The sequence below is a fragment of the Aphelocoma coerulescens genome, chromosome 4 (assembly GCF_041296385.1).
Source record: "Aphelocoma coerulescens isolate FSJ_1873_10779 chromosome 4, UR_Acoe_1.0, whole genome shotgun sequence".
NCBI classification, from domain to species: Eukaryota; Metazoa; Chordata; class Aves; order Passeriformes; family Corvidae; genus Aphelocoma; species Aphelocoma coerulescens.
The window spans coordinates 67,899,977-67,924,762 of record NC_091017.1 but is presented as its reverse complement, the minus strand read 5'-3'; the positions used below and the strand labels follow the sequence as shown (position 1 = coordinate 67,924,762).

The following is a 24,786-nucleotide window of genomic DNA, read 5'->3' as shown; positions in this document are numbered from 1 at the left end:
TGTCTAACCACAGGGCCACAGACATGCAGAGAGATCTCACAGCAAGAGAAAGTCCTCGGAGAGATGCCAGAACAACTGAAACAGAAAAGAGTGAAAAAATCCTCAACAGCTGAAGATTATTTTGAACCTTAATTGACCAGAACATTATGTGTGATCTGCAGTTTTATCCTGATGGACATTTCATGTAGGGAAACTCCAATCCCAGCTCTGCTCTTGGATCTGCAAGACACCACAGTCCCTTGCTCTGAGGTTACTCAAAGTTAATCTCAGCTCTGCAACTGGCCCAGTAGCTACAGCACATCACCCAAGCCCCCTGCAATTCAGATAATTCACTTATGCAGTATTTAATCAAAATATACATTGTATATAAACTTTAATCTAAAGCACTGTTACATTCTTTGATGTAGGATGATAATCATATAATTTACATTTACATCACACATGCATCATATATACTCCTCTCGTGCTTTCATTAGGTAATCCTGGTGTAAACCTGAAGTGTGGCTGGGCAGATATTTTTAACCTCTTCTTTTAGTATACCATTCATCCTGTAATAGCCTTTTACCCTGCAGTTTGCTGGAGACTTTTTTCTTTTTTTCCCCATTTTTTTCTGCTCATTACTTGACAGCCCAAGGGAAGCAGGGTTTGGATTAAATTTCAGGGACCCCATGGAGGAAGTACAAAATATTAAAACTCATCCTGCCCCATACCTATTTAATTTAATTTTCACTGGAATATTTACAGGTCAAGGCACTTTGTTAAATGTGAGACTATATGCAAGGGCATTTTAGTTTAAAAATAAATCTGATCAGGATAAGGACATGAGTTTGGATATACACTATACTTACAGGGAGTGGTTTTCATAACATGAACATATTTGTCTCCTACAAGCAATTACTTCAATGGCTAAAGAATACAGAAAAGTAAAGAGAACACTTACAACAGTGAATCACATTTTGTTTTGCAATTCATTACTAAAAATTCACTCCAAAAATAAAAGAACAAACAAAGGAAAGAGGTCAGGTCTAAGGTAACGTAGCTGCACTGCCCATGTTAAGTGTAGTGTTAATCAATGAAGCTTAGCCAATTTTAAAGACAAATGTTAACAGATACTTCTTCATAAAGCAATCAAAACATGTTTTTGCAGCACCTTCTTCCTTTGACTTTACTTTCTCTTTGTTCCTTTCAGAGAGGGCTATGGAAAATGATTTGGTATAAACAGGGGATTACTTTCCTCTCTCATTGCTCATTCCCCATTTGCTCTGTTTTGACAGCACATCCCATTATTAAAGCAATAACACAAATACAATTCTGCTTGTTCCACAGTACACAGGAGTCACAGGTACTTTCACTTACAGAAATGGAACTAGAAAGGGATGATCAGCAAGCCAGGTCATTCCCAGGTTCTATTTGGATTCTCAAAAGCCAGAAGAGGGTACAAGGACAACACATCTTTCTATGTACTGCTCTGCTCCTCTGTACAGTGGGTTGGGTCAGATCAGCATCGCTCACTGTGCCAAGCCCCCAGGGCAGGAAAGAAAGGAAAGGGTCATGGCACTGCTCTCCATTCTGTGGACCCACACACAGGGAATGCAACAACCACGTGCCCATTCTTGGAAGCAGTCTGGCTGTTAATGATGCCTTTGAAATTTTCTAACTTCACGTTAAGCTCCAGGTGAGCTGTAATGCTATTACTAAGTCCTAGGAATTCAGAAAATTACTACATTTTCATAAATCATGTCAAGTTCTCAAATTCTCTCTCCTGCACTCAGTCCAGTCGTGAAAAAAACAAACTTTCATTTCCTAGGTTGGGTACAGTTTGTGACAGCTACATAAATCTGTAAGATGTCCACATTGCACCAGATTTACACCACCAGAAATGAGAGCAGAATCCAGCCCTATAGTTTCACTCTTTGAAGTATTTTCTGGTGTGTTACGTTTTGCTGGACTGCTTTTGATTTTGGATTTCCAGTACCACAAAGACACACACAAACCAAAAAAAGTATTTAGCAAAATTTAAATTGTAGCAAAATTTCTAAATCTATGTGGGGTTTCATATCATCTCCTTTTCCTTTCATCCTTATTTGATAAACAATGTCTACATTTAGGACACAGACTGTGTGGTCTAAAAATGAGAGTGAATAATTCTACTGATAACAAAAACTATTTTCATACGAGCAAGGTGAACAGGATTTGACTCAGAATCCCTGGTGGGGGAAGAGGCTGAAGGCAAAGAAAACCAAAAGGAGAAAGTGAACTCCCCAAAGGCTCAGTGTTGCTATGTCAGCATCAATGTGGGCACTGCTCTGTTTTATTTTACAGAGCGATGAGAACTTTAGCTACATTAGAAGCCAGTTCTATCTACAGCTGTTCTTTGACATCACAGGCCAGATGGTTCCCAAAAAAGGCTTATTCAAGACATTGCAATCCTTACCAAAATGGAAGCTGGTAATGCTAATAGTAGGATAATGTGAGAGAAAGTGCAGTGGGAAATGGTAAAGAAAAGCAAAGCTGATCAGAATCAGTTCTCTGCTCCATCTATTTGATGTATGGCTGCTGCTTAGCCATCACAAGTTCTGTTCTAACACATTCCTGTAGTGTAATTCCTATTTTTTAAAATCATTTGGGATGTGAAAGCCCAACTTAATTGTTTCTCTACAGTAAGTACCATTTTTTCTGATTATCACTGATGTTCTGACAACAAGAAAGAAAAAGGCATTAACTCTGACAGCATTGCACTTACAGAGTTGGCCTTAATATTTGTTTTCTGCTTCTCTCTTGTCCTTTCCATTTCAATTTTGGTCACTTGCATATTCAGCAACATGCTTTATAAAGTGTCGTGTCCCCCACTGCTTCCTAACCAAGCTTTGACAGTGTTCATTGCTAATCCAAGAGTTTGCACAAGTCCATAGCACAAGGTCAAGTATAATTATCTTCTCCACTTTTCCCCCACTCCCTCAAGGCAGTAATAGCTTCAGGGAATTAAATACAGGATCAAAAATGAGAACTATGCTCCTATTAATTGACCTGCATTTTTAGAAGCATTAGAGGGGGGATGTCAGGGTCTCAGGTGCAGCAGAATAAAGATATTAGCACCTGCTATCACGTGTGAGGCTTCCTTACTCTATTCATACTGTTTGGAGCTCACACAGATCGCCCAGATAGCATTTCTCTAGTTTTGCAGCAGAGGCTGTGAGAAATTCAGGCTATATACCAGATGCCTAGGTGAGCTTTCATTTAATATGAATTTTTCAGTCCAGCCTAGTTCCAAATACTCTGTTCCATCTTTCTCTGCATATGTGCAATCCCCTGTCTTCCTTGCACACATCCTTCTCCTTACACAGATAATTACAAGGCATCTAAAGTTCACTGAGTACCTTAAAGAAGGCAGGAAAACAAAGCCAATATTCCTACTTTCTCATAGTTTAAATAAAGTGAAAATTACAGGAGAAACACATACTGAGAACAAGTAAGAAAAAATTAAGCAAAGGTTGGATTTTCAAGATTATGAGTTTCCTTGTTTGCTCTGGAAGTAAGTCATGTTCTGCCAGAAGCATGCTATAATCTATTTCACAGTGCTAGGATTAGAATTTAAAGAGTAATAGCATGTATTAAAGACAGCAAGGCATTCTTTTTATTAAAAATTAAGGGACACAAAAACCCCTAAAAAGAGCCAGCAAGCTAAAATTCAGAAAAACATCTTCTATGTTATCTACAACCATGGAATGTGGTCTTTCTAGGATATCTCCTCATAGATATCAGCAAATTAGATAAATCTAACTAATTTTCTCCAGATCTGCTGCTGACATATTCTGCCACAGATCCAGTCCTCCTCCTCCTCATGACAGAGGAGGAGTATGCACCCAGCATGTATACTCACCATTTTCAAAGCACTGAGCTCGTCTCCACAGGGACCATCATAAAGCTCTGACACATCACTCTTATCACTGAACTCCCTCCACTGGCTTTCACTCAAGGACATCTCCCTTGGCCTCTGCAGCAAGCCTTTGCACAGCCTACGTTTCCACTGCATGTCTCACCCCAGTATGCTTGAACACACCAGTAACTGCAACCTCAGCCTTCTGTCCTGTCACCTACAACTCTTGACACATCCAGCCCCAGAAATGCTGCCTCAGGACCAGCTGAAAAGGTTCCTCTGTCAAATCTATTTCTCTTAGAGCTTAGCAATTAATTGCAGCCAGACACTATCTCCTTCTGTTTACCCTTAGGGACTGATTTTTACCTAGCCAACAATGGGCCACTGTTGCAGCAGTTGAGGGCACAACGGGACCTGTTGGAGAGTTGCAGAGCTCTGAGTCAGTCCAGGATCGTTGGTGGACCGGTACCAAAGTTTAGAATCTCCCCCTTGGCTATGGTGAGATCCCATAGATCTTTGCTGTGCTATGTAGAGTAATGTCAGCCAGTTGGTCCATTGGCCACCCTCTCCTTTTCCTTTCATTACGTATGTTCTTTATTGAATATTCATGTTTGCTAGAACCTTCCACGTTATTCCAAGCCCTATTGGTTTCTGGTTCCCCAGTCCCACCCCTTTCCTTCCCTATTGGCTCCAACCCTGTCAGTTTGTGTCCGCTCCTCCCCTTGGCCCTCACCTTATTGGTTAAGAATGCTTTGCCCAGCCATGGTACCTCCCCCTGTATAACCTTGGAACCCTCAGTTCCTTGTGTCTTTTGTCCCTGGATCCCTCCAATAAACCTACCCTTTGGAACTCCATACAGAAGACCCCTCCCGCCTCTTCGTTCCTGGTCTGCTCTTTTGGACTCCTATCTGCGTGTGTGTTTGGCTGTGTGCTGCCACCACATGCAGTGTGGGTGTGCTTGTCTGTGGGTGTGCACAGCACCACCCTGGTGTCCCTGACGGGGAGGGACACTCGGGGAAGACTCAGTGGCAGAGACACTATCTGGGCTAAACACTGCCACAAGCGTCAGGCCACGTCATGGTTGTCATCACAACTTTTCATCCCTTCATGAGTTTTGAAATATCTTATTTTGAAAAAATCACAAGCTCCCTGAAACATAATTTCTCATTTACTACTATGTGTCTGCATAGTTCTTGGAGCACCATGGACCAGATCTGACTAAGAGTGCCCTGTACAGCTAGAATATAAATACAACCAGAGGAACAGTTTTCAGTTCCTGTTCCTATTAAGAGTACCAGAGAAAATAAACGCCATACAAGTCTTCTTTATAATCAGCAATTGAGCATGTTTTTTCTGTTCTGCTCAGCTCTCATGTAACCACCCTGAATGACTCCATCCATGCTGAAAACAGAATTCCTGTTGTCTTACTCCTTTCTGCTTTGGGAGGTTTGTCTCACGTAGGCTTAGGATGACCAGCACTCATCATTCTGTTCCATAAGTAAAAAAAGGCACAGCACTGCCCTGCCTGATGTCTTGGTAGAACCTCCACCCAGGTGTCCTCAGGAGTCGGGGAGGAAAGAGACAACAGTAAAATCTCCATTGGGAAGAGCTGACACAAAGAGTTACTGCAGAGGGAATGGCACTGCAGAGGGCTGGGATACGGGGGGGGGAGGGAGGTTATTGTTCTTCTCCCCCCAACACTAATGAAACCTTAGCAGAAGAGATTTTTACTCTGCAGAATCATCAGACTCAATAAATATTCATTTACAAGACATTGAAATTGCTGGACCAAGCCTGCCACAACCTGCGCAGCCGGGAGCCCAGAGAAGCATCTGCAGAGGGAAGCCTGGGCATCAGTGGTGCCATCAGCAGCTGTTTTGCACAGCTTTTATTCGCAACATGCTTTGCCTAGGATGGGGTATTAGTCCCTTCCCTCTGCAGTCCCCTGGGATACCCAGGTGGCACTGGTGTGGAAGGAGTTAAGATAAGGAAAGCCATCAAAGCTACAGGGGACTCTTTCAAATTGGTTCTTGTGGGGCAAAACACAAATGTTAAAATACACATTAATTTTCTCCCCCATAGCAGGAGCTTTGCAGATATTGACAACTCTCTCAGGATGAAGCTTACAGCAGTGCATTAATTTATACTATTGAGCTATAATGCTTTTAATTTATTTTCTAATTTGCTTCACATCCCCAAATTCCCTAAACTGTTTCTGTCTGTTTAATATGAACGTTAGCCAAGGCTCCACCAGATAAATCCACCTTAAGGCTATCAGAAACCTTTTGTGAAGCAAAAGCATTCTCCTTCCAAAGAGACCTTTCTTCTGTTCATGAAAAGACTATTAATAACACAATTATTCCTGTTGAAAGAAAAGGCCATAATTAATAGACTCAAGAGCAAAACATCCATCCTACAGGAAAACAGACTTTCTGTTCCTGGAGGCAATATTTAAAATCCAGAGTATTCCTTTGGATTTAGAAGCTGCTAAATCTAGAGAAAAATGGAAAATAATAGATACTGAAAAGATAAAAAAAATGTTGCAGATTCCATGAATAGCTCAGCACTGAAAGCAGAAAATGAGAGGCTACACTTCCTATTTCCCAGCAGTCAACTAGAATTACCTTTCACACCGTGGTTTGAACTAAATGATCTGCAAATATATTTTACACATGTTATACCAAAGTTCAGCATACAGGCACGTACTTTTAAGGATACAGCTACTTCATAAGTATTTCTCTTACTTGCAGCCTCATTCTGTTAGCTGGTAGCTGAACAAAATATTAACAAGCTTTCTGTACAGTGCTAGAGGAAAAAAACATGGAAAAGAAGGGCAAGATAAATGAAGAGCAGAAAGCAGAGTGATGCCAGCTTTTTTTACAAGCTAGTGGTCTCCAAACTTTCACAGCTATTAGCTGATTAGCATCACTCTTGTACCAGTGATAACCTACCCAATCTCAGCTGTGCTTGAGAAGAACCATTTGAGTCTACTCCACACCTCACCACCTTATAAAATACATATTTGAAGGAATTGATCCCCGTTTTGATTTAAAGTGAACCTAATTAAATGGGATGCATGCAGGGAGGTAGAGAGACTCATTGACTGGATAAAGGGTAGGAGTCTGGAGCTGTAGTGATAAAAGTAAAGTATACCAGGGGTGTCACCCCAACCAGCTGTAAGTTCATTTCCATTCTGTAGTATTTCATTGGCATGACAGCTGCTCGTCTGTCGTGCTTCTAATCAGCTGCAAATGTCTGGGGGGGGCTGTCGTGTGTCCATTTGTCACAACTGTCTTCACTCACACACAGGCATCTCTGCTTTTTTCCATGTAATCACACCGTGGGGTTTTGGGGTTTTTTTGGGGGGATGTCCCTCCTCACCCCCTCCCCCCTGCCATGTTCCCATATAGCTTTGGCAGTGGAGAAAAGATCTCTGTTCCATTTTCTCCCCTATCATGATTTACCTTTATTCTCTTACCCTGTGTAATGTTTTGGTTATGCCACTTCCCACCATTAGTGCATGCTTATAGTGATAAATACTAAGAAAAGTGTCCCAGTTGAGAAGTTACTGTCCTTTTATCTTAACTGTGTTGCTGGAGGACATTTCTTCAGTGTAGACAATGATTCAGCATCTGTCTTTATCAAAATCACGCCAGAGTGTTTCGTGTTTCTCTGTCTGAGCCCCCATTGGGTGTAGTGTGTGTCACCGAACGCTTACTGAATTTGAACAGTGCAAAGTCACATTACAAGCACCACAACTCACTCCTCAGAGTAAAATGCATAAACCAGGACAAAACTCTTCACTTGTGTTGCCGAAATAAAGTTGCTGTTCCTGACAAGTGTGACCTTTAAGTGTTCAGTGTACAGAGCCAAAACAGGATATTTTGCTGCCACCTTTACAAAAAAAGATTTCTCTTATGTCTTACAGAGTGTCCGAACCTAGAGCTTTTGGTGGTGAAACTGCTGATTTAGTATTGCTAATTGTGTGGAGACACATGCCCACATATAGACTTGTACACAAATATTTTAAAGTAAATTATGTAGTTACCTATTTCATTACTATACTACAGTACTATCCCGTCAAAACCAAATCAACACAGACCACTGCATGTATAACTCTAGGATGACAGAAACTGAGAAACAACCTGAAAGTTGAGGAGAGGCCTTCTGACAAATTTGGCTTTGAGTATATACTTTGTGAGGACTAGTTGTTTAATAATTATAAAGTGTTTTGCATATAAAAACCAATAGCTGTAGATATTTTTTGTATTTTTTTACAGAAAAGAATCAAAAAACAGTGACTACTGCTGGGTCTGGTCTTGGTTTGGTTGCACCAAAAATTCATGCTTCACTTGCAAAATCTCATATGACAACAGCTATCATTAAAATCTGCCTATTCTTTGTGTTGTTTCAGGCTTAATGCATATCCTCTAAAGTGACAGGCTACACAGGCACCCTTCAGGGAAAAATCTGCAGAGTATTATTACATTTGGATAGCCTGGCCTAAGGTGAAAATACTCATCAGTATAAGCTTGTTAGCTTATAAATCTCCTACCATTTACAACAAGGCTAAAACAGCTCCTTAGAGGAGTTCAGAACATATACCGTCAACTCAGGGGACAGCATCTGTCATAGCAAAAGGTAGGTGAAACACATTGTGCATTAATTCAGCACACAGTCCCCACAGAATTCCATGGCAGAAGCTATCCTGACACCATCCCAGGGGGCAAAATGGCAAAACAAGCCTTGCAGGCTTGTCCTGTGCCCTCCATTTCACACGCACAGACACAGATCTGCCATTAACCTCTCCATGCACCTCAACAGCCAGTTCTTGCAACACAAATCTGTGCAACAGAGCAGCAAACTGGAGTTAAGGAGATGCATGGTCATCAGCTATGCCTTACATCTGGCAATTCCATCCTTTGCACTTCCAAAGGCAAACCTTTAAGCCCTTTTCCCAAAGCTCCTGGCTATCCCTGTTCTGAAGGATATCCACATTTTCCTCTTGCTAGTACATGCAAGCCAAGCTTTTACAGCTCATGAGCTCTCTTTCACAGATCTTTTCAGAATTCTGTCTTTTGTTAGACATCTGTAATATTTGCCGACAGGAGGAAAAGGAGGAAAAATACCCACCTATCTGTCCCTGCTAGATTAATTCCTGTATATTTCTTCTTTCATGGACTTTAGTGAGTTTATATACATATAAATAAAGAGAGCGCCATTGTTAACCCTCTATAAAAGAATGAGTCTCTTTTATCTTTCACCCATGGATTGGCAAAGACATTCTGATGTCACTAGTTTTCCCACTTCCAATGTGAGTGCAACTAACTGCATTGAGGTCAGAGCTTAGCTCACCTCAGCTACATTTAAGACAAGAGAGCTCCTTCGGCTGGCAAAAAAAGATGGAAAACAGCACCGAGGAGAATGAAAAAATCTTCCATTTTGTATTCTAATTTTTGATCATTGGAAGCTGCTTTTCTATGGTGATGCTAATTTGTTTTTTAAAAATGAGACTCCCCCCTGGGATGAAAATCTCCTCAGAGGTCTCTGGCCTTTTGTTTCAAATTCCTTGTGAAGTCCTTAGGGTTGAAAATGCGGCTGCTTCTTAATACATTCAATTTTCCATGTGTTAGGGTCAGTAATCCAGTCCCGTGCAGGGCAGGATCTTCCAGTTGGCTCCAAGCTTCCATGACGACAGTGAGCAGGGAGATAAGCATTACGGAGAGACACAGGGCCCCCAACAGCAGTAGCTCACAAAAACGCTAACCACCCTGCCTTTCCTTCTCTTCTTTTTTCTTTAAATAAATCATCAGTGAATATGTGCCTTGTGATTATGCTCCTGTGAGAAGCCATCTGACAAACCATAATTAAAAACCATCCGAAAAATCATTCACCACATTTTTTAACATCTGCTTATAAATCCCTTTTAGATTTTCCTACCTATTTTGGGTGCACAGTGTATGTAAAACCTGGCACGCAAAGGGAGAAGCGTTCATCTCACACCACTTTATCTTTGAAGTGCTGATAAGAGGTCCTAAAGATGCTAATACATTTGGAAATTCCCCACAGAGCCATAATGAAAAGATTTCTATAAACCTCAGTATTCTGCCAGTGTCTCGGGTGAGAGTATTCTTCAGTAAAAGCAGTTTGCTTCCTCATCCATGCTGCATATCTCAGACAACAAGCAAGTAGAAGAGCAACACTACAAAATCTACATTTGCTTTCCCTTTCTGCATGAGTGTATTAAGAGTTTATATGTTTAAATTCATGCAGCCCACCTTGAATTGTCCAGCTGCCATACTACTGGGCAGGGGAGTTAAAAACCAAGAGCTAAATTAACTTCAGCTTGGTAGAGAGCAGTGGCCCAAACCAATACAAATGCGAGACAAAGTGGCTCAGTCTAACCTGAGGGCAGCATGTGACTCCCTAGCAACCACGAGCAGCAGATGGGCTTTTTCCTCTCCCTCTCTCTCTTGCAAAGGGTAGCAAAGTTGTCTAGCGATTAAAGCTGCTGGGAGACAGGAACCTGGACCACCGAGCAAGATGTATATTATCCAAGAAGAATCTTGTTCTTTACAGCTTCCTCACTGTTATACCTGTAAACAGAGAAAATTCTATCCCCCAATCTTTCTGAAATACCAGGAGGTTCCTGGACACAAAGTAGATAATACACCATTTTTTTTGAAGAAAAACTGTGCAAGTTGGAGAGGGCTTAATTTTCTCAAGGAAACACAATACTAACGACTATACTTGGATGATAACAAAAACAACAAAAACTTGGAAATGAAATGGCTTTTTAAATTAAGAGATGACAAAGCATTGTGCAATGGATCTCTGCCTCCTTATCTACAAATGAGGACAAGACAGAAAAGATTTGCCAAGGCCATCCACTGAGTGAAAACTAAGACTAGAGAACCTGACTCTGTTATTAGGTACCAACCATCCTAGGAGAAAGAACTTTGTTCTTTCTGTGAATTGTGACCATACCTGACTTGGACTAAAATTCTGATGTGCATAAGGCAGGATTTCAGATTGCAGTGGAAGCTGAATTAATATAATAAAACAATTTTAAACACACACACCTTTTTGCCCCAAAGGATTTCCTAGTGTTTAAGATACCTTACTTGCAACATCAAGAAAATGAGGTGGCAGAGGGATATAGCACCAATGTAACTCCTGTGAAAAAGTTTGAAAGTGATGGAAAAAAGGCGTCCAAGAAATCTAAGACAAACTTGAGTCATTAAGGGATTGTGTGATTTCAATAATGCACATACTGGCACTACATATATAGGCATAGGGCATAAGCTGCCAGATAAAGAAGTTGTGTTGATTCTCTCTGAGGTCTTTTAATCACAAGGCCTTTAAGTTCAACAGACCCTAACCCATGAGATGAATTTTACTTGTATTTAATGGCATATTTCTGTGCTTACCTTGTACTATTTTTTTGCTTTACTGTGTTTTGTGCCTAAATATTTCTGCCCAACCAAAATTTGCTTATATTTATAGGTTTATTTTTCCAAATAAAAGAATTGGAGAAATTGGCATTAAGCATAGAATTCAACATATTTACATGAGACAATCTTACACAAACACTGAAGCACTGAGAGACTGAAAAAAGGATTCTTAGTTCCAGCCTCTGAGCTGGGCATCACCTCTCTAGCTCACGTGGAGTTCAACAGCCTTTCCTACAGAATTATTGGGATCAGTATTTTCTAAGCTCTTCTCTGTTTGAGGATGCAGAATAGGGTGTAAGGAGAAGAAAATAATATTTAAACACTAAAATGCGATTGCTGACTGTGATAACATTGCTCAAGTCCTGATAGTGCATGTTCCACAGCACAATGCACTGACCATTTCTACTATGACAGATACAGCATTTTACAAGCAACAAGATCAGGGTGTGGTTGGCACTTGAAAATCTTTAGCCCTGAGTTCCTGCCCCTCTGGTACTGACGGGTAGATACAACAAAGATCTACCTAGAAGTCATTTGGGTGCATAAGAGAAAAGACTAGTTCATAAAAAGAATAAACAAATCCATTTGTTTCAACTTGTCTTAATCTATTATAGGTATATTTTGAGATGATATAAATGTCTGAGCAAGGAGATAGGCACACGGGATGTCTGCTGATTCAGGCTTCTGTACAGCCAGGCTGCATTACCTCTACTGCATTAAGGCCTTACACAACTGCATAAATGGCCTTGGGATTAGGTCCTATGGGAAGTGAAAACAAAAGTAACATACTTGAGTGCAAAGTAAATCAATAATCGTGAAGCTTTTTATTCCTCTCAGTCAAGAGTCAAATGAAAGACAATCAATACAATTATTGTAACTTCTTCCTGAAAAAGCAACAGATAATCTATTCGGCGAAGTCGGAGGAACCCAAAGCACAGTGCAAAAGATCAGCCTTCTTCCTTGTGAGAATAGCAAAGGATGCTCAGTGCTTTTCTAGCCAGTTCTGCCAAACTCACAGGAAATAGAAACAAATTCTAACAAGGGTTAGTGCCCTTATCATTAGCAGATACTTTCTAAAAGAGACGGCATTCTCCACATCATTTAAATCTGCACCCCAAACAGAAACACTCAGGCACACAAAGCTCAAAACAGATTTTTTTCAGAGTAAAACTTCCATCAATAATTGGTTTTACTGCAGGACAAGAAATGTTCAACAATCCAATTTTTCCATTCACATTCACAACACCTTCGATTTCTTCAACACCTCCCCATTTTTTTCAATTCGCACCTACAGCCACCCATGCAGAATTCCCTTAGCACCACTGGCAGCTGCACTAACAAGAACTGAGCATTTCACATTATTAGACCTTTTTCTGGTACAGGTCGTTTATAGAGACTAAATAGCCTACAAGCCAGACACAGCAATGAAATGTAAACAACCTTGGTAGAGAGAGGGGAAAAAACAAAGCACTGAAAAAGGAGCTGAAGAGGAAATCCAGGAGTTTTGAGCAGTCTTTAAAACTGGTGACAAGCATAGTGGCTTTGCAGCAGGGATGCCTCTTTTTTGAAAGCATTTCTCTTAGTAGCAGTTTCCCAATTATAAGAACCACACATATTTCTCATACAAAGATCTATCTTGCTAGTCCCAGCCTAGCCAACTGCTCTGAAAGCTCTGCAGTATTCAGAGCTGAAAGCATAAATTTAGAAATATCAACGATGATGTCCCTGCCAGAGAGATTTGCCCCTTTTTGTCTTCCTCACAGGTGACTCAGTTTTACTCTTTCACCTCTGTCTAGTACACACAATCATAATGGCAGCAAGAGAATGATTCTTCTATCAGGTTGTCCCAGTATCTTACTCTTCAGTCCTCCTGCATTACTTTCAAAAAATGTCTTGCTGTTTGCTTCCAGTATTATCATTGTTTGTATGACCCCTCTATGGTTTCTTTTGGCTCTATCAAAAGGTAGATTTACCAAAGCTCTTTTCCCAAGGATTCTGAGAACACTTCATCCCAATGGCACAGACTTTTGTTCAAACCAGTTCCTCTTCCTCTTTTCACTAGAAGTTGCACAGAACAAGTTTTATCTGGGAAATTGAAATAACTGAAAGCAACAAGGAAAATGCAAAGCTTCCTGGCAAAGGAGTTAATTCTGAATTCAGTTATGCACGTACTTGCATTCATTATTGACAGGTTTTTACTTGCATTCACAACTCTCAGTTAGTCACAATTCTATTTATTAATACAAAGGGGGAAACACTTATCCAGTAGATTCTGGTCCTACAGTGAAACAAGCATCTCTTGCTTTGATAGAAGGTCTTCTGCGAACCAGACCGTTAGAAAGATTGGAACAGAGATACTTTCCAACACTTCTATTTGGGTATTTATTTATTTGGGTATTTACAACTCAAAAAGAAAAAAAAAAATAATGGCAAGAGGGAAAATAAGCAGCACAAAAAGTAAATACTAGGACCCAAGTCCTTTTATGAGGCTAAAAGGCTTGCCCATAATTGCACAGGAAATCTGTGAAAGATAAAGAAATTGTCTCAGTCTCTCAAGTTTCATAGGCAGTCTTCCCTCTCTATGAACAGCACAGCTTCTGTATTTTCAGTAACAACTATTGTGAGTCATAATCTGTTTTAATATATTAAACCATCACCTCTAAAAACAGCCTGAAGAACTATATTGGTTTGAAGAGCAATGTAATTACAAACTAATGTATTATGTTGGACAAGAGTTAAACCACAGTGGTATAGATCCAAATCCACTAAAATAAAGAAAAAGTACATGAGAGTATTCAGGAAGACTTCACTGCCTTCTTGGTACACAGACATTTTTCATTTGCTCACTATTTCCACATCAAGATCAGAAGTTTGTAGAATCTCTAATGCTCCAGGATATCATTATTAGAGATAGTGCAGGCTTTGTCTTCATCCTTGTACTATTTTAAAAAGAATATTATTAATGAGGAACAGTGTGTAATTTTGTGCTTGGAAACAGATGAAATCAGAAGTGTGTGTTCCTGTGCTTTAATATGCAATTGGAACAGACCAGTGTATTAGTCACACACAATGCAGCATCAGCTGTTATATTTGTTATAATAATCTTTCTCCCCAGATTTCAACTGGCTGTTTGATTATGGATATGTAGCTAAAGGGGTTTATCATGGCCCAAAATTTTGACTTTGAGAACCACACCTCAAAGTCTCTTCTCCAATGCCAGGTTTATTTCTGACATACGGTGAGGTTTTTGGTTTGGCCTTTTTTTTTTTTTTTTTTTTTTTTAGTAAGCTAAAACAAGGAGATTAATCATCTATACTTTAGTAATAACTAATAAAATAAAATAAAAATAGGCTGGAATCTCACTAAATATAGGAATAGAATTGTGTGTGGAATTTTATCATGAATTCAGAGTCAAATTCCACAGATTTTCCTTGCTGAACATTTTTCATGGACTATACCAAAACATAGGAACTTCCCTGAAATACAAGCAAGGGAATACAAGAAGATGGCAGATATCAAACTCACACAATCTACATGTATCACACTCAAATATTTTCCTTTATTTTAAACTGGAGATGAGTTATGCCTTATGTTATCTTGCTTAATTAATGAAAACACATTTTGAGACAATGAAAAGACCCACAATATCAGCTTTTATTCTAAAATTAATACAATTAATTAATTAATTAATGCAATATTCATTCTCATCAGAAAATATGTCATTGCTGTTTTCTCTAAAACGTCACTATCTGTGAAGGTCTTAGTGTGGATAGGGCCTTCTCTACCATAAAGTCATCTTATGCTTTTTATAAACAGATATATGGCAGGAGTAAATAGCACTCCCTAAAATCACAGATGAAATAGGAAGAGAATGTAGAAAAGTTTGTGTAATACAGAACTGTATTTGCCAATATTGTACTGATTAAATTTACCTGTATCAACATATTAACACAGCTGGAAACATTTAAATCACTTCTTAACAGGCTGTATTAACACAGTTCTGGTTGCCCAACCAGCACTCCTATGCATAGTAATATTTGGAAGATGTTTTAAACTGAAGAGCTCTCACAGAGGGTAACAAAATGTCCTCAGTGCTGGAGGGGCTCACCTACAATGAAACAGCAAAGGAAGAAAAACCTATGAGCTGCAGAAAAGAGATGGAATTAACTAGGTGAAAAGTAAAGAGGAAAGGGTTTAGGTACACCCAAAATTTAGCGCAAAAGGAGAAACCATTTGAATAGCTAGAAAGTGTATAATGATCTCCCTGTAAAAATGACAGCAGACGTGACTCTTTAGATACTTGAAAGTATTGTTCTGTTCTGAAGAGCTTCAAAATAGAATGACACCTTCTTTTCCACAGCATCTGCTCCTTGTAAGATACCTGAACAGAACAAAATATTATTACTTTCATTCCTCATAACCTTGTTCTCACTGCACAGCTCCATCACCTTCAGTGAATGAGGTCACTGAAGACATAATCTAAAAAAAAGCAGATATTTCTTGTCTGATGACAGTCAATGAACCTTCTGCCACAAGCAGCTTATCTCTTACTGGAGATAAGTCTGGCAGAAAAAAAAAAAAAAGCAGTTTTTCACTGGTAAACTTGATACTTTAAATATTGACAAGTTGCAACTATAGAACCAACAAAGGCATTATTTGAGAGAGCAATTTAGAACTAAACCAAACTCAAAAGTAACATACAACATTAGCGCAAACAGCATCAAGAAATCACAGTGCTCATACAATATCCTCAATGATATGAAAGCAGTTACAGCAAGGAGTATATGAGGAACCAAAAAGGTCTGCACTCATGACAACAGGTCCTTTCAGTGCAGTAACAGCAATTTTCAGGTATGTTATACCTATACATAAGTAAAATGACAGTATTATTATATATATTTTTAGAAAACCAAAAATTTGCCTTAAGGTGTTTTTTTGTGCCTGAAACCAAAAATACCAATCTATAAATAATTTCTGGAATAATATTTTAAGCAGAGTATGATTTTTTTAAACAGATTTATGGCCCATGGTAGATAATCATAGAAGAAAAATTTCTTCTCATATGAAGAAGTTTCCAGTAAAATTTGAGATGATGTAAATTTACAAGGTTAAGAATATGAGAAAAATCTCAAATTCTTTTCATTGGACTCCTATTGAAGGAAGTTCAATATAACTTCAATAATCTGGTTTTATATCAAGTAGGTGTCAGAGCATATTCCACAATTAATACTCTGTCCAAATAGGCCAGTTGAGAGTCATACATTCTGAACTGGAACTGGAGTCTCCATTTTTAGGGCCATAAATGTTTTCATAAATGATAAAATTAAGAAAAAAAAAACAGGAAAACAAAACAAACAAACAAAAAAAACCACAAAGAAATGTTAGGAACCCAACTCCTCCAAGTATTGATTCTCTTGCCACATTATAAAAGAAATGAAGAGGGAGACGATGTTGATGGTGATGTTGACATGCTTGAAAATTTAGACTCAATGCTATTAACAGAATAACCATTAATATAAACCCAAGTGTGTATTTTTATTAAGTTAACATAAAGTGGAGTCAGGGCTTTCCCAAAGATTCTGATGATATTATAGTGGAATATGGGAATTAATACATTAAATATAAAGCTACTGCCATTTAGTTTTGCAGCCAAACCTTAGGGGTGATCGTTACTATGTATTTTCTTTTTTTGTTTTATTCTTACTGCTTTTTATTATTGCTACTGATTATCTGATCCCAAAAGAGGAAGCATGTAGAGAGGAGAATGAAGATAAATGAATGGGTAGACAATTATACTCCATCAGACGTACTTGAAATCAATCACGATGCAGTGTACTCAGGCTGTTTTCCTGAGTTTGCTGTGTCTATGAAGTGTTCAAGGGGAAACCTCAGTAATGATCCAGCTTTCTACACATTGATTTTTAACAGCGTTGTCATTTCAGCCAATAGAACTCAGGTAAAGACTAAAATGTTTTCTTTTATTTGGGAACTAACAAGTGCCTGTAGGAATTTCTGCAGAAATAAGGGAAAGAAAATAAAAGGGATGTCCGCATGAAGAGGGATGATCAGAAAAAGGAAAAGGCAGTGTTTCTGGTTTTATTAATGAGTTTTTTAAATGTTGCAAATTTTGCTTGTGGTTTTTGTATATATTATAGATAGTAATTACAAATGTCATCAGTCAGACTATTTTCATTTCTGTTCACCAGCTGCATAAAGTTCATTCACTGCATTCCAATAAGGGACAATAGTATGGTTTTGTTTATGGCTCATCTGTACTTTAAAATTAGGGAAGCTTTATTAAATTGAAAATGAGGAGAAAATAGTTTAGTATTCATTTTTTCATGAAAGACTTTCTGTAAATATCTCTAATGTTTACTTCAAGCTCACTAGCTGTTGGGACAACTGAACATGCCAGAGGCAAATAATATATGTGATAATTGACCTACCTCTTTTTATATAAAAGAAATTCTAATACAAAGCATGAACAGTAGTAGGCAAAATTAATTTAAAACATTTTCCAGTTTAGGTTACCATAAGTAACTCTACATGTAAGTTAAAGACTTAAAAAGAAAATGTTGCTTTTAAACCACTAGTGGTTTAACACCAAAAGCAATCACTTTGGGAAAGGAAGATGTCCACTTCAGCAACTGAGTTAGTTTTACCGTTTGAATAACCGGTAAACTCAAATTGCCTTAACATGTCAATCCAACAACCAAAATTGCTCAGGAAGCTCTTCACTCTAGTGAGAGCTTTTCCAGTGCAATGGGTAATATTCTCACAGTTTTCAGAGTCTGAAGTTCCAGAACTAAAAAACAAATTTTATATCCAGAAAGCTTTCAGGATCAGATCTTCACTTTCAAGTGCAAACATTCAGAAACTCTGCACATTTTACTTGTAAAGGTTCTTGAATTCAACAGTAATATTATTACTAGAGAACACTTGTTACATTGGCATAGCACGAGACTGACTTTATTTTTGAAGGGTCAAATGACAGGATGATCAATGTCAGCCATGTAATCCAAATCTAAACAACGCATTTACTTCATTTGAGTTCACAAATAAAATTAATTTTGATTTTACACAGGATGACTAGCACCTAAGCACTTCAAGTTCTAATGCAGTGACTCCTTCCATCTTAGCTTCCACATCTGTAAAACAGGGACCTTCCTAACTCAGCAGATATGTGGATTAGCTAGGGAGGCTGAAAGCCCTTTGAAGATGAGAAGTGCTCATCATTATTATCCAATGGCAGCATTCCAATTACAGGCTCTCGTCCTTCTTCCTTTAGAAGGTGTCAAACACAATATACTACTCCATGTATCACAAAGATTAAATATGTCTAATATGACAGGTTTAAGATGGACAGGATATTATCCTAACAAAGTTATTTGCAAATATAATTACTTGTTTGCTAATTCATTTCATTTAACCTACAAATGCTGTCAGTCTGCTTTCTGAAAAGGACCCCAGAGTTCTGCCATTAAAGGGTGTTGTTTCTTAAGAGTGTATGTGAAAAAATCTCTTCTTCCTTACTACCTCCACCATGTCAGACCTGTTATTTCATTTTGGTCTTATAAAGACATTGTGAGGATTTCACATTTCTTGGATATCTTGGATTGTTAGAATTACTTTTTGTCCTCAGCACTCTGTCCAGCTGCCACACACTTTCCATTAGTGAATTAATCCTGGTTATATTTTCATTTTACTGAAGGAATATCTAGAGTAGAGAAGCCACAGGGCAGATTTTGAAGGCATTTAAGCACCTGTAGTAACTGAAGGCTAAAAACAGGTTTGTTTTTAAAATTTCATAAGGCCTCTGCCTGAATATTTAAGTAACTACATGCTCTTAAAAAGCTTATTTTCTTGAAGTCAGAGAAAAAAACATCTAAACAAGAATTCATGTGTTTGGATATCAGCAGGATGCATCTTCTGAAGAGGTCACAGTCAGCTGATTCTCTAAATTGACTTCCAAAGTAACAAGTATCACTTCATAATAGCAAAAAAAAAATCTACTTTCACCAGCAAAGTACATACAGTCCCAAAAAGTCCTGGAGGACAAAGGTGCTCATTTCAGAACGACAGGTCTTCTGCCCTAACAAGCACACACTGGGTGTCCTGTTTCTGCACAACCCATGCAGAGCCGCTGTATCCAGGCTCAGCTTCATGGAGTTAACACAACTTCTGGCCATGCTGGCAGCTCCTGCTCTGCTGGCTGTCCCCAGTGCCAGCAATGCCCCAGCAGCCACAGCCTCGTCAGCACGGCGCTCACTCGATACCCTCATTAGCAGCAGAATGGGGCCACACGGCCAAGTGCCCTGTGCTGCTTCATGACAGACAGGTAAGCTCGATTTTGCAACATAATGAAGGAAGTGAAGTAAATGAGAAGAGCTCTAAAGGCATGTGAATAGGATAAAGAGAACACTGAATTTTTCTTTGCTTTTCCTCAAAGTTTTCATGTCAGGCTAAGCCAAGATGAAAGCACCAGCTGACAATCCTCAGCTAACCTGCTGGAAGTCGAGTTTTACAGGTTAAATTCAATGAATGCTTTAGAAACCCACTGGATTCCTTATAGCAATCCAACTTTATTAAAGAGTTTTCAAACATGCCATGGCTTTGAAAAAACAGGTGACGGCACCTCTAGCTTCTGACCTAGATATTTATCTTAACAGAACTAGGATTTACAAAAAGCCCTGCAAAAGGTGCTGGTCTTTCTAATCAGTTTAAGCAATAAAGGCTCACTTTCCCATGAAACTACAGCCATACCCTTTCACGTGGCTCTGTAGGTCAGTCCTACAGCACATGCACAGGCAGCCAAAATGCCCATTTGCTGTAGTGAGGCACACAAGCTCACAGGAGACTGCTGCCCTCTCAAAAATGGAGAGCAATACTGTATTTTGACTTATTTTAAGCACTCCTGCTACACTGTTAAGGGAATCAATTCCATAGAAAATTCCCCCCCCCCCCCCCCCCGCCATTGATAAGGACAGCTTGCTAGAGAAATCTGAACAAAGAGATTTGGGTTCTTAGGGAGATGGTTGCATTTTTTGCAGATAAGACCACTTAGGAGCCATCCTTCTCTGTTAATAATCATTAATTTTTAAAAACTGATTTTTAAAACCAGGTTAAATTCTTCTTCATGACTGTCTAAAGACTCAAAACATTATGGGTGAAAGGTGAAGGACAGTGCTCACTAGAATTATAATTGCCAAGCCATTTGAAACATATTTTTGCAGAGGAGCACACAGATGCACTTAAAAGTTTGATGTTCAGACACAATTAATTTGCAATCATCTCATGACAGCAAAGAAAGAGGCTGAGAAATGATTGATAGATTGCACTTCAGAGAAGCAGAGGGGTATCTGTTTGAGCAACTTAACCTCATCTTGTCAGTTACTTTGCAGGAGATTGACCTTTTTAATTCCCATATGAACCTGAAGTTAGAGCAGAAAAGGCCTGCTAAACACACTGTACTGACAGCGAGAAACAACTTTTTTTTCTTAATACTAGAACACACATTCCTTTATCTTAAACTCCTCAAGGATTGGGGCAGTTAGGATTTGGCCAAAAGAGACACTGCTGGAACAGCGGCAGCAGCAGCCCTGAGGCTACAGCTGGAGCTGTACGGCCAAGCCAGAGCATAATTCCTCTGCCTGCATCCTTCATACTCCACTGTGGTTCAGTGAGGCTGGAGATCCAATTTTGCAGCCATCCATCTTGATCTGATCAATGAAAGTACAGTTCCCTACAACTGCAAGTCTCAACAGGCAATACTGAGTTCTGATTTAAGTAACTTCCATCTCTGCCCACCTGAGTCAGTGGCCACATCTCTATATTAAAGACAGCAAAACACTACAATTTCAAAGGCTGTAAATGGCAGAAGACCAAATACAATAATTTAATATCCATATGGGCTTATTTCTATCATTAAGTTTTCATTTCCTTAATGACTTTAAATATCTTCTGTCTCTCAGAGAAATGTGCAAGTTAGACTCCTAGTTTGCATAAATTACAAGTTTCTTTATAGTTATGTACATGTTCAAAGTAATCTTTGTAAATGTCTACAATAAAAAAACTGCAACAAAGGCAGCACAAAGTAATCTGAAATCTTCCTGTTCCCCTGAAATACAGGGTGGGTAATTTTCTTTAACCATCTGTCCTGGCTGCCTTAAATAAATCGTAATGCCCCCGCTCATCTGAAGACAAACTTTTGTGGTATCCAAAGCTCTGCTACACCAAGCAATAGGTGCTACACCAAGCAAACAGATTTTCAATACCATACTAGCTGCCACCATTAATACTCCTTTGCTTGGACTGCTTAGATAGAGCAGCTGTCTTGATTTAAGATCTCCCCTTCAGTTCATCCCCGATCAGAGTAGCATCAGAAACCTGGCAGTATATTTAAAGTTACTCACTGTAATGAAGCCACCACACACACAAGGAGTCTATTGTCAAAACATAATTGCCACTGCTGTTACACCTAGGGACCTCCAGACTGGATTACTGTATTGATTTTTACATGGAGCAGTTGTGGATCGCTTAAGAGTTGCAAGCAATGGAGAAAGCAGCTATCTGCAAGGAACACAATTTTTCAGACCATAGGTCTGCCCTGTTAAGCCTAATACAGCTCAGGATGTTGATGCTGAGCTATGTTAAATAGGTCCAAGCTATTTTTAAGATCACCTTTCTTCCTCAGAGTGCTGTGTTAAAGAAAGCCTCCTAGTTTTAATTAATAATGTCAACAGCAGGACATTTTTATTGAAGCAAATTTAACAGTGGCCTATTGTTTCTGTATGGATCTGATACAGTTCTATCTGTCTATGTTTAGTGCAAGGGAGGTGACTATGATGACACACATGGCAAACAGGAGCCTACACAAACACATCTCTGCAGTACATGAATGCTTCTATTTAATTTCAAAAATATTTTAAAGCCTTGTCTTAAATTTGCAAATCCCTTAACCAAGCTGCCTCTACAATCCCCTCATTTTCCATGGTCTTGCAGGATAGCTCTGCTCTCGAGAAACAATGCAGCTTTGAGTGAAGCAGCAAGGACCACGTATTTTCAATGGCTGGATGCCAAATATTAAAGTCCTTGTCAAAAGAAATTTGCCAAAGACTGATATTTAATTCCAAACAAACTACATTTTGGAGAAACCTTTTTCTAGGTGCAGCATTGATAAAAATCATCACCACAAGGAGAAAAAAACATGTTTCATTAATATCCTTGTGAATGCAGAGAAATAACGGTCTTAATGGGAATACATTCTGATAGTCTTATTTTTTAAAAATTAAAGCTTAATAAACATATTGAGATTCATACCTCAGTGGAAGCTAAATTGGATTTCTAAATCTTCATCTATAAATCTTTGAAAGTACTTAGTGTCTGATGTCAGGCGATTCAGTTTTCAGTGCTTTGAAAATCAGAGTACTTCAAAGCCCAGAGAGGATTTGAGCAGTAATTTTGAAAAAACCCCACCCACCTCAAAACCAAACAAACTTGAAAACCTACCTTTCAAATCATATATGACCAAAGAAAGGAAGGGTTGCATGATGTCTGTATGTCTTAATCCTGGCATATGTATATTTATTTCTACTGCCTTTGATCAATAAGAAGTAGAAATCCATGCACCTGGGAAGTTAAAACAGAAATCACAGCCTGACTTGGCAACTTCTACCACACACAAAGCTGTACTTCCAGAGAGAGTCCTGCTGAGCCGGGATTACAATTAAGGAAGGACTGTTCAATATGGAAGAAGCCTACACAATCAGGATGAATATATCACAAGAGAATAAGGCAAACAGTAGTATTTCCATACTCTTTTATAGGAGAGGCACATGGTTTATGTGTGTTTCCATGAGTGGCTTGGATTAATTACATATAGCACAGTAAAAAATATGAACCATGAAAATTGTAACGGACTGGTATCATTTCTGGCCACTTAGTGGCTTTATGCTCCCAGCACTTTTTCCCACACACTGGAAAACAAACAAGTACAGGTGCAAGCTCCTTGTAAATGGGAACAAGCAAAGCTTCCCTAACAGCTGCTTTATCTGCTTGCTATCTCTGAGATAATACTACAAACCAAAGCCTTAACTAATCCAACTGCTGTAATAAAAAGGCTGATGCCATCGTTTTTCTAATCACTTCAACAGGGTACATATACAAAAAGTGATTATTGCATATGCATATGCTATTGCTTCCTTTGCTTGCAGAAAACTGATCATCCTATTGATTACAGCTTTATATTTACAGTCCAACAATGCACATATCTTAAGCTTAGAAAGCAACAGCCTGGTTGTCTGGTTGTGTAGCCCCCTATCAGAACCCAGTATCTACATTAATATCTATGGCTCACTCACTAAGAAATTCCCCCTTTAAAGAACAGCTATGCAGTATCTCCACTAAAAAGTACATTTTCTTTCTTCTTTGCCCAAGACAAGCAGCTGCAATTCCAGCCACAGCCCTTACAGATACACCAGCCCTGTCAGCAAACCCAGCAGGGGCATTATGGTAATTACAGAATTCTGTCCATTGAAGAAAAGGGCTGTGCTGAATGAACAGGCACCACTGAGAAACCTCAATGTTGCCAAACAAAAAGAAAACTCATGCTTATGCTCTGAAATTAGTATTACTAATATTGTTTCATCATTAGCCATGTGCCTTTGCATTTGGAAGGTACCAGATCCCAAATGCCACAAACCATGGACCTGAAATGCTGTGGGAACAGCTAGAAATGCTGTGGGAAACAGCTACAGCCTTGCATCAAGTTTGGCCAGCACCCCAGTATGGAACCAGACAATACAAGATTTCCCAAAGAGCTATTTTAGCAGAAATCGAGCATTTATTCTTCAAAAATGTTATAATACATGAGAAATGTATTAGAGAACAACAATGCTGTAAAACTCCTGGAGTAACCAACAGGTGAAACCAGCAAATTTATACTTTTTTGTTTTCTACTACTTTCTATTATGTTCCTCCCAAATAGTAGCTATTATGTGAAGTTGACATTGCAGGTGTGCAGCGCAGGCCTCTGTGTTATCAAGGCATGATGGAATTACATGAACAGAAATTTTAATTGAAATCATCAAAAATTGCTTACTAAAATTGAAGCCAAATAGGAGCAGACCTTGGCTTTCCTCCAGTACGTGCTAGCAACAATATCCCAAATTTGTTAACATAGTGCAAGAGATCACAAGACAAATCAGTTCTTCCCCTTCTGCAGTATACAAATCATGTATTCATTCAATACATTCCAAATCCTTCACAGACATCTTGAGGTTTTCTTTCTAAGAATACACGAGGCTACCTAATAAATACAAATGTCTTTCATGAGAGGACTAAATTCCCAGTGAGGTTTATAGAGTTCAGGTATATCACCAAGCAGATCCTTTCAATGCCTTAAGCAAAGCTAGAGAAAACCAGCAACACTCACTGAAAGAAATTCAACTATTTGTT

The 24,786-nt window shown here is 38.9% G+C and overlaps 1 protein-coding gene and 1 long non-coding RNA gene across 6 annotated transcripts in view; both read right to left on the bottom strand.

The window, feature by feature from the left end:
- LOC138109988 (uncharacterized) overlaps positions 1 to 6,759 on the bottom strand; it is a 28,171-nt gene extending 21,412 nt beyond the window's left edge. The window contains exon 1 of the long non-coding RNA XR_011150755.1: positions 6,584 to 6,759. This is a non-coding gene — a long non-coding RNA (uncharacterized lncRNA). The remainder of the gene's footprint in view (positions 1 to 6,583) is intronic.
- SORCS2 (sortilin related VPS10 domain containing receptor 2) overlaps positions 1 to 24,786 on the bottom strand; it is a 539,351-nt gene that overhangs the window by 464,919 nt on the left and 49,646 nt on the right. The window lies entirely within an intron of this gene.